Source organism: Pseudopipra pipra, chromosome 6 (assembly GCF_036250125.1).
Source record: "Pseudopipra pipra isolate bDixPip1 chromosome 6, bDixPip1.hap1, whole genome shotgun sequence".
NCBI lineage: Eukaryota > Metazoa > Chordata > Aves > Passeriformes > Pipridae > Pseudopipra > Pseudopipra pipra.
The window spans coordinates 22,055,480-22,069,907 of NC_087554.1; the positions used below are offsets into that span (position 1 = coordinate 22,055,480).

The 14,428-nt window shown below is 37.9% G+C and overlaps 1 protein-coding gene across 12 annotated transcripts in view; it reads right to left on the minus strand.

Annotated features, from left to right (window-relative positions):
- The window catches only part of LRRC4C (leucine rich repeat containing 4C), a 487,665-nt gene that overhangs the window by 174,971 nt on the left and 298,266 nt on the right, over positions 1–14,428 (minus strand). For 9 of the 12 annotated variants that reach the window (XR_010431243.1, XM_064657787.1, XM_064657789.1 and 6 more), the window contains one exon: positions 13,666–13,754. The exons of the other annotated variants lie outside the window; for them this stretch is intronic. The gene's annotated coding sequence lies outside the window, so the exon portion shown is untranslated. The remainder of the gene's footprint in view (positions 1–13,665; positions 13,755–14,428) is intronic. 12 annotated transcript variants of the gene reach the window in all.

The following is a 14,428-nucleotide window of genomic DNA, read 5'->3' on the forward strand; positions in this document are numbered from 1 at the left end:
AGAAAAAGGCCCAGAAGCATTGCTTGAGGCTGTGCATTTACTAGCTAAAGCTTTTTGCTTGTTCACTGAACTCATACACCTTTCATGGTTGATTTGTTTGCACAACTACGTATGGAAATTAAAAGAAAATGTAGGAAAAAACAATCAGGCTTCGTAGGAGATAAATAGACAAGACACCTACTGTGTCTCCAGCCACTTATTCCACCAGAACAGCTTTAAGGTTCATTCTTTTCTTTCTTTCCTGAATTTCAATTTAGACAATTCCATTCTAAATAATACATCTTTATCTATTAAGCAATACTCATACACATTTACATTACTGTTCAGAAAGTCTGTGCATCATCTAAGATGGTATTTCTCATTATTTTCAGAGCTGAATCTAATATGTGGCTGTATTTTCATATTTTCTATTTCTGCAATACTTGTTTGACTGTGGTATGACAGTCTCTAAACGACAGATTATGGCTTCTGTTAAGGAAATGGTTTGCCTTACTTCTAATGGTTCTGATAGAGTGCTGAGTGGTTTTGGTTGAAGAGTAGTCAGACTGTTGAGGACTCATTAAATAAAAATGCTACCTGAAAGGCTTCAGTAGTGTCAGTCACTTCATTATTACCTTCACTTGCTCTAGCTGAGTTAGATTTAGATAGCCCCAAAATTACAAGGTGTTAAGGTATGTAAAAACTTAAAATGCAACACAAGTCCTGATATAGAATGACTTGACACCTTCATAGATGACAGATTAAAGTTAAAACATAACAATTGGGGTTTTTTTGCTAGCATGGAGAAAGGAAAGCACATAAAGTGAATGCCATGACTGGCATCTGTGGCAATGACAAACACCATTACTTGACAAGGGCACTAATCACTCTGTACACATCTGCTATCAGTAAAGGATGTAACCCATTCTTCCTCCTTACTACACTTCGTCTAGTAATCAAAAATTCACAGACTGTAACATTAATTCCTTTTGCTAATTAGATTCAGGCCCTGCTGATGGGAATTGGCATCACCCTTTCCACAATTAACTTCTATGCTAGTGAATGATGAAGCCAAAGAAAGACTTTTCTGAAATTTCTAACCCTCAGCCCCAGACTTCATCTGGAAAAAGTTCTATCTGAGCTACATGGATTACTGATCTAGTCAGTTCAAGTGTTGACAATCTTAACTTTTATATCTGCCCAGAAAAAAGTAATCTAGGCTATGCTAGAGAAACCACACACATGAAGTGATCAGAAACACTCTTTTAATGTTGGATATCATACACTGATTTCACATTTATAGCTGTCAGCATTAATCTCATTTTCTGAGGAGAAAATAGACACCACTTTCCCTGACACAAGGCCATGAGTTAGGGTTTTTTGTCCCTCCTTTTTTTTTTTTTTTTAGATGTACAACAGGTGTTTTTAGGAAAACTGCTATTCTAACCTAATCATGCTCACTGTGATAAAATACCAGGAGGCAACTCTGGGGAGAGAATGACAAAATACATTTGCATAGTTTGCACTGCAGATTTTATTTAATTTAGGAGGAAAGGCCTGTGAGGCTGCCTGCATTGTCAAAAACTATAAATATAAAAGTGCCTTTAGTATTTCTTAAAGTGCTAAGTAAAAGGTCCTTTTGATTCAGAGGTAAAGTCAGACTGATGAAATCAGTCTTCATAGCCTTTTGAGTTGATCTTTGAAGGGTGTGAGTAAACTATATTACCTTGAAAAGAGTTTCAGTTACTTCATTAGAAGAAACATCTCCTTCAGCTCCGGACTACCCAACTGAAGTTTGAAACTACTTGTGTTGTAAAGTCTAAAATAAATATACACACACAATAATAATAATTTTTGCCCTTCAGTGAAAAGTCTCAAGCACTTTCAGAAAGCACTAGATTACCACCAATGCCTTCTTCCAGATTTATAAACCCAATGTATTATATTCATATAACCTACATGTGAAATAGTTCATTCAGTGTTTTCTCCTACCTTGGTTGATCCAAGTATCTCATTTCAATATATATTCAAAGAGTCTTCTAGAATATGCATGTGATTTAATCATCAAAATATCTAAAGGCTTTCCAGAACAAACAGATCAAAATGTATACTATCCAGATCAGACGCATAATTCCTAGACTCACTAAAAATAACTATTTATCAAAGAAGAAACAGAGTAAAACAACTTCAGAAGGAAAAACCAAGAAAAACAAGCTGGCCAGAAAACATTAGGGTGTTTACCTCAGATGTGAAAGGTTGCCTTACAGTGTCACGAGATGCAGTCTGTCTGCACCCTGCAGAAATCATGGGTTGTCCTGGCCCCCCACTGCCCATCCCACAGAGCAAGCGGGAAAAAGCCAGGACAGGGGTTCCATAGGGTCAGATGACAGACCAGAAAATTTGCACAGCCAAAGCTCAACTGGAGTTGAAGCTGGCCAGAAATGTGGGGGTCAATACAAAGGATTTTTTCAAATACATTAATGGTAATAAGCAGTATAGAAATATCATCACCATTACAGGATGAGGATGGTCACCTGACAAACAGGGACAGAGACAAGGCAGAGGTGGTCAACGCTTTCTTTGCCTCTGTCTTTAACATGGATGATGGACCAAGGGAGTCTCAGTGCCCTGAGATGGACAAGCATGACTACAAGAATGATCAACTCCCAGTCAACCCTGAAATTGTGCAGGATTTGCTGCTCAAGCTGGATCCCTACAAATCTATAAGGCCTGATGGAATTCATCCCAGAAACCTCGAAGAGCTGGCTGATGTCTTTGAAAAACCTCTCTCGATGCTTTTTGAACAGTCTTGGGAACACAAGAGAGGTCCCAGCTGACTGGAAGCTGGCAAACATTGTCCCAGTTTTAAAAAAGTACAAGATGAAGAAGTCTGGAAACTACAGGCCTGTCAGTCTCACTTCAGTGCCTGGTAAAGTTATGGGGAAGATTATTCTGGGGAGCATTGAAAAACACCTGAAAGACAATGTTGTCATCGGTCACATGCAGCCTGGCTTCAGGAGAGCAAAGTCTTGCTTATCAAACCTGATTTCCTTTTAGGACAAGGTAACACACCTAGTTGATCAAGAGAAGCTAGTTGATGTAATCATTTTGGATTTCAGTAACGTTTTCAATACCGTCTTTCCCAGGACCCTTCTGGATAAAATGTCCAGCACACAGCTGGATAAACACATCATGTGGTGACTCACGAGTTAAGCACACAGGGGTAACAGTGAATGAGGTGACATCAGACTGGTGACCTGTCACTAGTGGGGTTCCACAGGGCTTCATCTTGGGCCCTGTGCTCTTCAACATCTTCATAAATGACTTGGATGCAGGACTGGAAGGGATACTGAGCGAGTTTACAGACAAAACAAAACTGGGAGGAGCTGTTGACTCCTTCAGAAGCAGGGAGACTGTACAGAGAGACCTCGACAAACTACAGGGCTGGGTAATCACCAACCAAATTAAGTTCAACAACGGGAAGTGCGGGGTTCTGTACCTGGCAACCCTGGATGTACAGACAGACTGGGAATGAGATGCTGGAAAGCAGTGCCACAGAAAGGGACCCTGGGGTCCTGATTTAGGGAAAGTTGAATATGAGTCAGCAGTGCCCTGGCAGCCAGGAAGGACAACCATGTCCTGGGGGCATCAGGCACAGCATCACCAGCCAGTTGAGGAAAATGATTGATCTGCTCTATTCCGCACTGGTGCGGCCTCATCTTGTATATTGTGTGCAGTTTTGGGCACTGTAATATAAGAAAGATATTAAGCTATTAGAGTCTAAAGGAGGGCAACGAAGATGGTGAAGAGTCTTGAGGGGAGACCATATGAGGAGCAGCTGTGGGCACTTGGTCTGTTTAGCCTGGAGAAGAGGGGACTGAGGGGAGACCTCACTGAAGTCCACAACTTCCTTGTGAGGGGAAGAGGAGGGGCAGGCACTGATCTCTTCTCTGTGGTGACCAGTGACAGGACTCGAGGGAATGGCCTGAAGTTGTGTCATGGGAGGTTCAGGTTGGATATTAGGAAAAGGTTCTTCACCCAGAGCGTGGTTGGGCACCAGAACAGGTTCCCCAGGGAATTGGTTACAGCACCAAGCCTGACAGAGTTCGGGACGTGTTTGAATGATACTCTCAGGCACATGGTGTGACTTTTGGGTTAGAAAGCTAGCGCTTTTCTTTCATTTTGCCATATAAGCAAGTGTATTTGTTTACACTTTTTATCCAATAACATGAAAGGTTAGCTTTCAAAAATTCTGTGCAGCTTAGGATTCATGTAAGCTATAGTGTTTGCTGCAGTGAATGAGCCCATTAACACTTGTGGACTTGATCTATAACTCCTTAAAAGCTTTCTCCAGAGCAGGAATTAGAACAACACTATGTTACTAGTTACACTAGTAACTATGATTCATAGCTACCTGTACACTCAAGACAATTTTCAGACCACCAGAGGATAGTTCCTAATAGATATATTACTTTAAACACTGGAATATCAAGTTATTACGGTCAAGTAAGTTTAAATACTGACTGGACTGTCTGCTGTCAGAAATATGGAAGAAATTCTTCCAAATCCTCAGGTAAAGGTAAGCCAAAATGCTAAGTTATATAAAATACAAAGAGAAGAATGATTATTTTCAGGTTAACAGGCTGTTCTGGAACTATAAGGGACAGCAGGTAACAAAACAGCAGGAAAAAACTCCAATCTATTTTTTTTTTCAGATTTGGCCTCAGTCCCTGAACTAGAGATTCAACTGAATGCTACTCTGTGTACCCAACGTATGCAGAGTACTTCGTACAATACACCATGCCAGTTTCCTGAATGGTGCTCAAACTTCTAACTTAAGCATCAGTGTTTTGCACTAAGGGCATTAATGCCTGGCACAGTTCAATGTTGTTTTTATTTGGAAAATATTATATTGCATTAATATTCCAACTGTCTCCTTTTCTTGTACATACTCCAAAAAATGACCAAAAATGAAGTGAAACAAGAACTGTCTGCTAGCTCTCTACTAGCAACACAAAACTTTTTTATCTATGGAGCAAAGAAAAGTGCCCTTTGGTGCAGCTGTCAAGTGGGTCTAAATCTTGTGTTAAAACATATAACCTGTCTTTGGAGATTACTTCAGGAGCAAAGATGCTTGTTTACAAGTGGAAACTTCTTTTAGAGGCATTTCTATGTAAAACAAGCTTTTCAGATAGGCAATGAATAAACTCCACTTCATAAAATTTTCTTCTATTTCAAATAAATTTCAAAAGCCTAGTCTAGATCTGTCCTCCATTTTGGTAACTTAATTTAAAAGAAATGTTACTGTTACCAAAACATTTTGTTAAGGACCCTTTTCTTTAAATACTCATTTGAAGTAGTTTTTCGCGCTAACTGAAAATCCATTAGTTTTTTTAACTTGAGACTTATAGAGGTTTCATTTTGAATGCTAGAAAAAATGAAAAGCTGACGCTGACTTTCTTTCTTGTTACATCTGGAAAAAAGAGACATATATGCACGGACTAAAAACCATGAAGGTGAGTGGCTCTATAGTTCAGAAAATTGAGATGCAAGTCCTAAAATGGGCTGCATAATTTTACAACTCAGGTTCCAATCTCAACATTCTCATTTGTCTTCTTATGGTATTTTCTAGGGGAACATTTCAGTTACTAAAAATAAATGTAGGAAATAGAAGTGTAAAAGTTAAACTGAGAAAATTGCACCCTTAAGCTTTGGAATTTTATATCCCAGAACCACGCAGTTCAAAAAATTCAGCTAATACATTGTGCAATATGCTTCTATCAGCTTACAGTACCAGCTCTCTCAAATATAGCACAGGCATGATACCATTCTGATGAGTAAGTCGATACCTGAGTAATGAAGAAACATGCATGTCTAAGCTGCTTTCAGATGTGTTTACTTAATTACTTAAATCTGTAGCTATCTAATGAAGATCAGTATCTGCACTACCTGGTCTTTAATTTCCAACAAAATGTTTTGTTTTGTTCATTGCATCACTGAACATTTTAAGACTGTCTCAGGTATTAGCTGTATCAGAGGAGCTTCAGAAGCACTTTAGGACAAACCATTTGAAAGAGAAAAAGGAAGGACAAGAATCTCTGTCCTTCTTCTGAAAGCATTTTAAAATCCAAACCATATTTAAATGACATACCATGCAATCTGAAGAATACCAATATTGCCTCCTCTACAGTACTTTCAACTTCTGGACACACCGTAACCTAACATTTGGTGATGCAAAACCTCAGAGCTATCCTTCCAAACTTAGTATTGAACATATCAGAAAGTAAAACTATTTTCATTGTATGAAATTAGAAAGGATCCTCAGTGATAATCTCACTTCTTTTGTAAAGATAAGACTTTTAAAAAAACTCAGGATATGAAGGCACTGTAAATAGCTTTGAGATGTATTTGTATGACCAAGTGAAGACAGCAGCTCTGTGCCTGCCAGAACACCTACTGGACAACTAAGAAATTTTAAGATCTTCTCCCATTTACAAGGGTATGAATCTTTAACTAATATTTTACCACAGATACTATACCACAAATATATTCCACATACATATTTTTAATCAAAGTCTGTTTTTCTAGTACCAGAAAATTTTTTGGTTGACAGTCATTGAGAAGGTCAACAACTACAACACCTATTAGCAAGAGTAGTACCCTTTATTTTTTAAGGCCATCTATTAGATACTATCTATAGATATTTAGGACTATGTATTAGACACTAATATTATACTACCTATTAGAAACCATGTACCAGGAACAAAGAGATCTCAACTAGGTTGATACTCATATGATGAACTTACAGTGGAAAGGAACAGCAAGGTCTGTCCGCAGAATACTCAAAGGCCTTACCATGAGATCTCTTCTGACAAGAGCAAGGAAATCCCAGCAAGTCCTTCCACCAGCTTTCAGAACTGCGCTTTTCTGCTTATGTATCATGCAAGAGAGGACACCACTTAAACATGAAGAATGGTATCAGAATATTCTAAAGAGGGTTCAGAAAGATGCCTGCTTCCTCAGTCTCTATTTGATCATCATGTCACAAAGTATGATGAGCTAGATTCTACAGATAGTAAATCTATCATTCCTCATCACATGTCTGAACCCATAATGATCATCAAGGCATAGCAAGGGTTAGCTGTTCCCTAAATGATGAGGAGACAGAAGTCAAATGAGGTAAAAAGGTTAGCAGGGCAGGACCCCTACAGAGGTGGAGCAGATCCAGAGATCAAGGCCAGGTTCAACCAAGACTCCAAACCAGCAGGAAGGTTCACAGCAATAAGGCAAGACCAAGATCAAATCAGAAAAACAATCTGCAGGTCAGAAGCAATTAAGGGTCATCAGGGTGCGATATTGTCCAGATATCACAAAGCAGGTTCAGAAGGACAAGACAGGTCAAGCTAGAAGGTCAGTCCATGGGTTAGGGCTCAGTTCAACAGGATCTGTGTCTAGGCACAGGAACGCCTGACCTAGCTAGCACTAGCACTAGCACTGACAGCATAGCTCAGACAAAAGCCTAAGACTCAGGACTGAGCCAACATGGAGCCCTTCAGATTATAGGCAGAGATGTGGATGGAGGCCCAAGGTGAGGCTGGTCTGGGCCATAAGAGCATGAAGGTGCAGCCAAGGCTCTGACATGGATCTTGGCCACTTGCTCGTGATTTGGAGATAATCTAAAAAATCCGTGCTGATCACGCAGTTATACTGCCAATGCAAAAGAGATTCTCCAAACCCTCACTGGGACAAATTCCCTGGAGTTTCTTATCTTTATCACTCAAAGAACACAGTCAGGGCAATTATAGCCAAAAGTAGGGTTTTTTTTAGAAAAGATTTTTTTTTTTTAGTTTAAAATGTAGAGCACCTTCAATGTGTAGTTTTAGCTGTGCTAAGATAGCACAGAAAAGAGAACTTAATAGGCTTAATAAGAATATGCGAAATAGAACAACTTTTGAGAGATATAAGACCTCAAGCTCCAAGCCATATATCAACCAGGAAATGAGAGAAGCTAAAAAGTTCATTCCATTATGATCTACTTTTCAGAGTAGGTATGGTCAGAAATGAAAACTTGAAAAATAAAGAGAGAAAACAAAGAGCCTTCTTCAGTTTGTAAAAGGAACAGTATTTGCAATACAAACTGTTCTCATACTGGAGGGTATTTATAGCCCCCCTTTCCTACTTACTCTCATCATAACTCTTGGGATAGTGCATAAACCCTACAGTTCAGAAGCCTAATTTAATTGCTAGACCAAGAGTCAGGAATTTCTCTTTGTGGATCTAGCATTCAGTCTGTGTCTTATTTGCTCATTTGTGTAATAGCATTAATAACATCTGTATAATATCTGTTCACTGTATAATGAATACATTAACAATTATGATGGATGGAGATATTAAAGATATTATGGCAGATGACAAATAAGGCTTGCATTAGGATTCAGCAAAGCACATGCAGAACTCCAGTGACCAATTTTCAACCATCATCCTCCCCTTCCTACCTACAAAACAAAAAACTCTTATAAAGGGGATTAAGATCAGGAAATCATGAAAAGTGCAACTTTAGGAAGATACAGTTGCCTGGATGACACTAGGTTGAGTGGGAGCGTTGATCTGCTGTAGCATAGGAAGGCTCTGCAGAGGGATCTGGACAAGCTGGATCATGTGCCAAGATCAATGATATGAGGTTCAACAAGGTAAAGTGCTGGGCGCTGCACTTCAGTCACAACAACCCCAAGCAGCGCTACAGACTGGGGGAAGAGTGGCTGGAAAGTGTCCAGTAGAAAAGGATCCAAGGGTTCTGGTCCATGACTGGCTGAACACGAGCCAGCAGTGTGCCCAGGTGGCCAAGAAGACCAATGGCATCCTGGCCTATATCAGTAATAGTGGTGGCAGCAGGACCACGGAAGTGATTGTCCTCCTGTACTCGGCACTGGTGTGGCTGCATCTTGAAACCCGTGTTCAGTTCTGGGCCCCTCACTACAAGAAGGACATTTGAGGTGCCGAAGTGTGTCCAGAGAAGGACTATGGAGCTGGTGGAGAGTCTGAAGCACAAGTCTTAACAAGGAGGGGCTGAGGGAGCTGGGGTTGTTTTGCCTGAAGAAAAGTAGGCTCAGGGGAGACCTTATCACTCTCTACAACTACCTGAAAGGATGTTATAGTAAGGTGGATGTCAGCCTCTTTTCCCAGGCAACTAGCAACAGGACAAGAGGTCATAGCCTCAAACTGCACCAGGGCTGGCCATCAGGAATAATTTTTTCACAGAAAGGGTCGTTAAGCATTGGAACAAACTGCCCAGGGTGGTGGTGGACTCAGCATTTCTGGAAGTGTTCAAGAAATGACTGGACATAGGGCTTAGTGCTGTGGTCTAGTTGACAGTTGGGACTCAATCTCAGAGGTTTTTTCCAACCTAAATGATGCTGTGTGATTCTATGTGTGATTGGGCTGCAAAGTGCCTTAAGAAACTGGTCTTGATCCTGTGTTGGCTTCATCAACAGCCTACATGATTTGACTTTTAGTCAGTTCCTTGACTCACTTCACGATGCAGACTTCTGCAGAAATATACCTCATTCTTCCCTGGCACACCTCCCATAAACTGTTGAAATAGAAACTTCTGATGAACTGGCATTAGATTTTATTTATGATCCATATTTGGAGTAATGGTTTCTCAAAGCCAGCCTCTTAACTATAAGAAACAAGAAGACTCTGCTTTTCCAATGCATTCGCACTCCCCTTAATGGCCTGCCAGCCTCCACACTAAACTGATAGTCTTATTTGCATAAGTAGAGAAGCAGGAAGTGGAAGGAGACAGATGGGTGAATATTAATTAAAGTTTATAAAGTAGGTGAAAAATGGCAATTTGAAATTTCTAAAACCCTTTTTCCAAACAACCTTTTCTTCTTTAGGTTATAATATAATGCTAGAAGATATAATGTACTAAATGCATAAGGAGCTAGAAGCTTTATGTTAAGTATTTCTTGAGCGATAAGGACAGCGAGATGCTAAGATAATTCCAGCTCAGCTCCTCCAGACACTGTCAGAGGGCAAAAGTAATTTCTTACATGGTAGAAAACTCTTATAACCAGAAAACTATGTTATTTAAGTTTGCTATCAGGTGGAGATCCCAACCAAAACTCACTAAATAGCAGAATTGTAATGCTATTGCTGAAAATCAGATCTAATTTCAGATGAGAATTGTAATGATAAATGTAATGATAAATGATAAATGTAGCTACGAATAGTAAAGGTTAGGATGTCAATGTGAAGTCTTATTACCCATGGTTTCCATGTACACTATCTTTATGGCAAACAGTTAGGATTACTGTGAAGCCCTTTCTCACTGTCAAATTAAGCACAGCACAGCAGCTGTGATGCTGAACATACTCCATACTTTATCTCAGAACACAGCTGCTTCAATATCAGGTACAACAAAACATCACATCTACTGCAGCATGTCCCCCTTGAACGTGACTAGCATGTTATTGAATATATAATTCTAGGAACGGGGCTGCATTTCCTCTACTAAGTCAGTCCATATGCTGAAAGACTATACTAATTATGTCCATATAGAGCATCTACTGTGCTAGTATATGCACTAGATATTGGCACACTAATATTTTGCTGATATTACTGCATTCTGGTACAATTGTTTTATAAGCCTTCATTAAATATCTACTCATCATACTTCAGTATGAAAAGGGCAGCTTTTGCATGATTTGAAGATGATGGCAGCATAATAAGTCAGATGAAAGAACAGCCTTGAAATGAGAATACATTTTTCACAAATTTCAGGCTTCATTTCTTTTTTTAGGTATGAAGAACAGGATCTAAAATTGCATAACTGAATAAAAAAGTTATATCACTGATATAAAATAGGATGTTATTTTATTCAGACCCAGTAGTAACTAAATGGACCTGTTCACATGCAGATGAGTAAAATCTAAAGTTCTATAAATTTTGTTGTGAATTAGTTCACAGTGTGCCTGTAATGACTTTGAAAAGTTAAAAAATTAGAATTGTCCCTTCCAACTCAGTATATTCTGTGACTCTATGATTAAGGGTCCACACCACTTCTACTAAGCAGACTAGCCATCACTATTAAAAAGGTAAAATAACGCCTTAAAAAAAGAAATGGAAAAAAAAAAAAGGAAAAATGTAATAAGAGGGAAAAAGAAGAAAAAAGAAGCAAAAAGCAAAAATGACCAAAAAAAGGAGACAAAGAAGGAGAATAAAAGTTTACATAATATTTTAGTTAAGTGGATCCTTAACCTAAGGGAAATTGATAGATTTGAATGAGTAGTAACCATTTAAAAAATTAGAATTCTATCCGTATGATATATTTACTGCTCTTGAAAAAAAAATTGCCAGGCAAAATTTTTTAGAAATACATTATTTCTTTCCTTTTGAAAATAACAATCAGTTTCACATTCCATCAAAAATGCAACTTTCCTTAAAAAGTATAAGGAATTGTTTTATCTGACAAGAATGTATAGAGATATAAAAATTATATTAGTGTGTGCGTGTACATGTATGTGCAAGTGACCTATAGGCTTATATTCAAGATTCAACTAGGAAAAAATTAAATCAAGAATAAATAATTTAGACATGAAGTCTACTGTTGAAGAACAATAGATTTCCTGAAAGCCTAGGAAATCTAGGCTCAAGAAAGCCTCTATCAAAGTGGAAAACTTTAGCAAGCTTCATTCCCTACTTTAGTCAAGGAGCAGATGAGGCAGGGCTCCTAGACAACTACATGGCTTCCCATTCTTGTGCAACAGAGTCTTTCTCCCACACTCCTGGGAGAACATGGAGAACTGGCTACCCAGAACTGTGAACCCAGGAAACACGGTCCCCGAGAAAAGTCACAGAAAGGTTTGGCTGTGATTTCTTGAAAGTTCATTGACCTCAAGGTAATTTCATGATACAGTTTCAATTTAAGTCTACAGTGGTTCCCAACAGAAAGTGATGGCAGAAGACTGGACAACAAAATAACAAATGCCACTAGTTTAAACATGAGTTTACATGAGTTCTAGGTCCATGGATGCTGGTTCACAGTATAAAATTTCAGATAGAAATGTTAGTTTAAGGAAAGCGGAATACACTTTGTAAACATTTTCTAATACTAAGCACCTTTAAAACACATAGAACTTTTACTCAAACAAATGAAATACAACTTCTCTTCTACTGTTTCTTCTGTTAGACTCCCCACTGCCCTTTAGCTATTTACAGTATTATGGTAGTTAGCCTTACTTCAATCACACATCTTCAGACTGAGACACCTCCTTCCCTCTGTTTTTTTTTTCATTTTTTTTTTTTTCACTGGGTTGTCTCAGCAAACTTTCTTTGTTGGACTTCTAACTTCTTACATCAACTATTCTGGTATCCATTTTTTGGAGGACTTTCCTACCTCTGTAAAACAGTAATTTTCTGCTTTTAGTCTGAATAAAAATTGTTGGCATATAGCCATGACATTGTTCCTTTTCGGCAACAGCTCTTTGGGTTTCAGCAGTCTTCCATGCTCCATACCATGTAACCTGTGCGTTCTGGATCATGTGAGTTCTGATGCTTCTGCTATTACATCTTTTTATGATTGAAGCACTAATGTTTGATGAAACATTTTCTTCTAAATTAGAGTATGGAAGACATCAATGAAGCAGCAGACCTAGTGAGTTAAATTAACATCTTTAACACTCAAAAATTAGCATCATTAATATTAATTAGGGCACAGAAAGTATAATATCTAGCACTAAAGAATCTAGAATAACACAAAATTTAGCACCTGCTTACTTGAATGACAATGAGGTAAAAAACAACAGGAAAATATCTCTTTGTTTATGCCCAGTAGTTTTCATTCTGGCAAATTTTAGATACTCTATTCCAAACATTGTCCACCTCGGCTTGCTGATCCTGATTGGGAAGGTTGGTCCTGAGCAAGTTCTTATTTATCTAAAATTGTTAAAAGGAAAGGTTTTTAAGGCCTGTGTTTGCACACACAAATATTTGTTATTAAGTTTAAAAATAAAAATAAACACAGGATTATATTAAAATCCAAAATTATTATGAACATCTGATTAAATTCCTACAGTTTCTTAATTATAATTAACTTTCATTCTCTTAATGACCACTTGTTTATTTAATGTATTAAATATAATTTTATCTTCTTTTTTACCAACACTTTTATATGTATCCTGTTGCACCTCACCCAAAATACCTCTAAAGAATGAAAACATATATGAATTTGTCAAAAAATTGACAGAAATTATTGTCCTTACATTCTAAATCTATCCCAAATAATTGTCACTTCAAAACCATGACTGAAAATATTCACCAATAATAGGTAACTGAAATCAGTATTTATTTGTCCAACTACTGTAACACCTTACCACATTTAATAGTTGATGCTACAAAAATATGAACACCTGGAAAATCATAATGCCTCTTGCATAGCGTTAGTAACTTAAGACCACAGTAGAACAGAATGAGAAGACACATTCATACACAGATATTTGCACATATAATTTTTTCACTTCTATGCATACACACACATGCTATGTTTTAAATACATTGGATGGATTTGTCATTGTCACTATAAAAGTTCTGTATCCCTGGAAAATTCAAATAATCTGATATTTGAAGTTCAAGATTATAGCGAGCCAACCAAACACTATTTTAATACATAGATATCCACCTTACCTTTGTTATATTTCAAAATGTTCTCCATTACTCATTGAAGATAGAAATTAAAGATGGAATTTTGAGGAGGATCCAATGTCGAGTTCAAACTAAAACAAAAAAAATTGTTTTACCTATAAAATATTCTACACCAGTTCTATATAATAAATTTTAGTCATATAAACTTGAAAATTTCTAGAAAACATTAATATATTTGATTTCTTGTGTGATGAGAGGATTTTTTATATTCAGCTGCTCTTCTCTGCATATCTGGTGTACTCTGCATATTTTACTCTACATTTCTAATTACTCATTGTTTTTAGCAGATGGAAGACTTGCATTCACTCCTATGATTGCAACACAAAGAAATATCAATAAATACCCCAAGATTTTCAAGAGGAGAGATTTCATAAGGTACAGTATGACTGCCACAAAGCAAATGACTATCCTGTCTAGAGTAGATTTTCTGTAGCCTTATATCCCCTAAGTAGGGAAAAGCAAGAAAAGCATATACACGGTTAGAAAAACCTGTAAAGCAGATGCTGCCACAATGTCCCCACTCCTGCCCTGCCCCATACACCAGTGTTGCCCTGCACTGCTACCCATTGGCTCACTGCAGTCTGCACACTTCAGTACCTACACACCAGGTGCTCCTGACACCTTTTATGAACATAAAGGGGATGTAGATAAATGCTCTCTTTTTTTGCATTAAATGGAATTAAATCTCCACCTTTTAGGTGAACAATGAAATTAACAAATTGATGGTAAAATCCAAAAGCTCTGT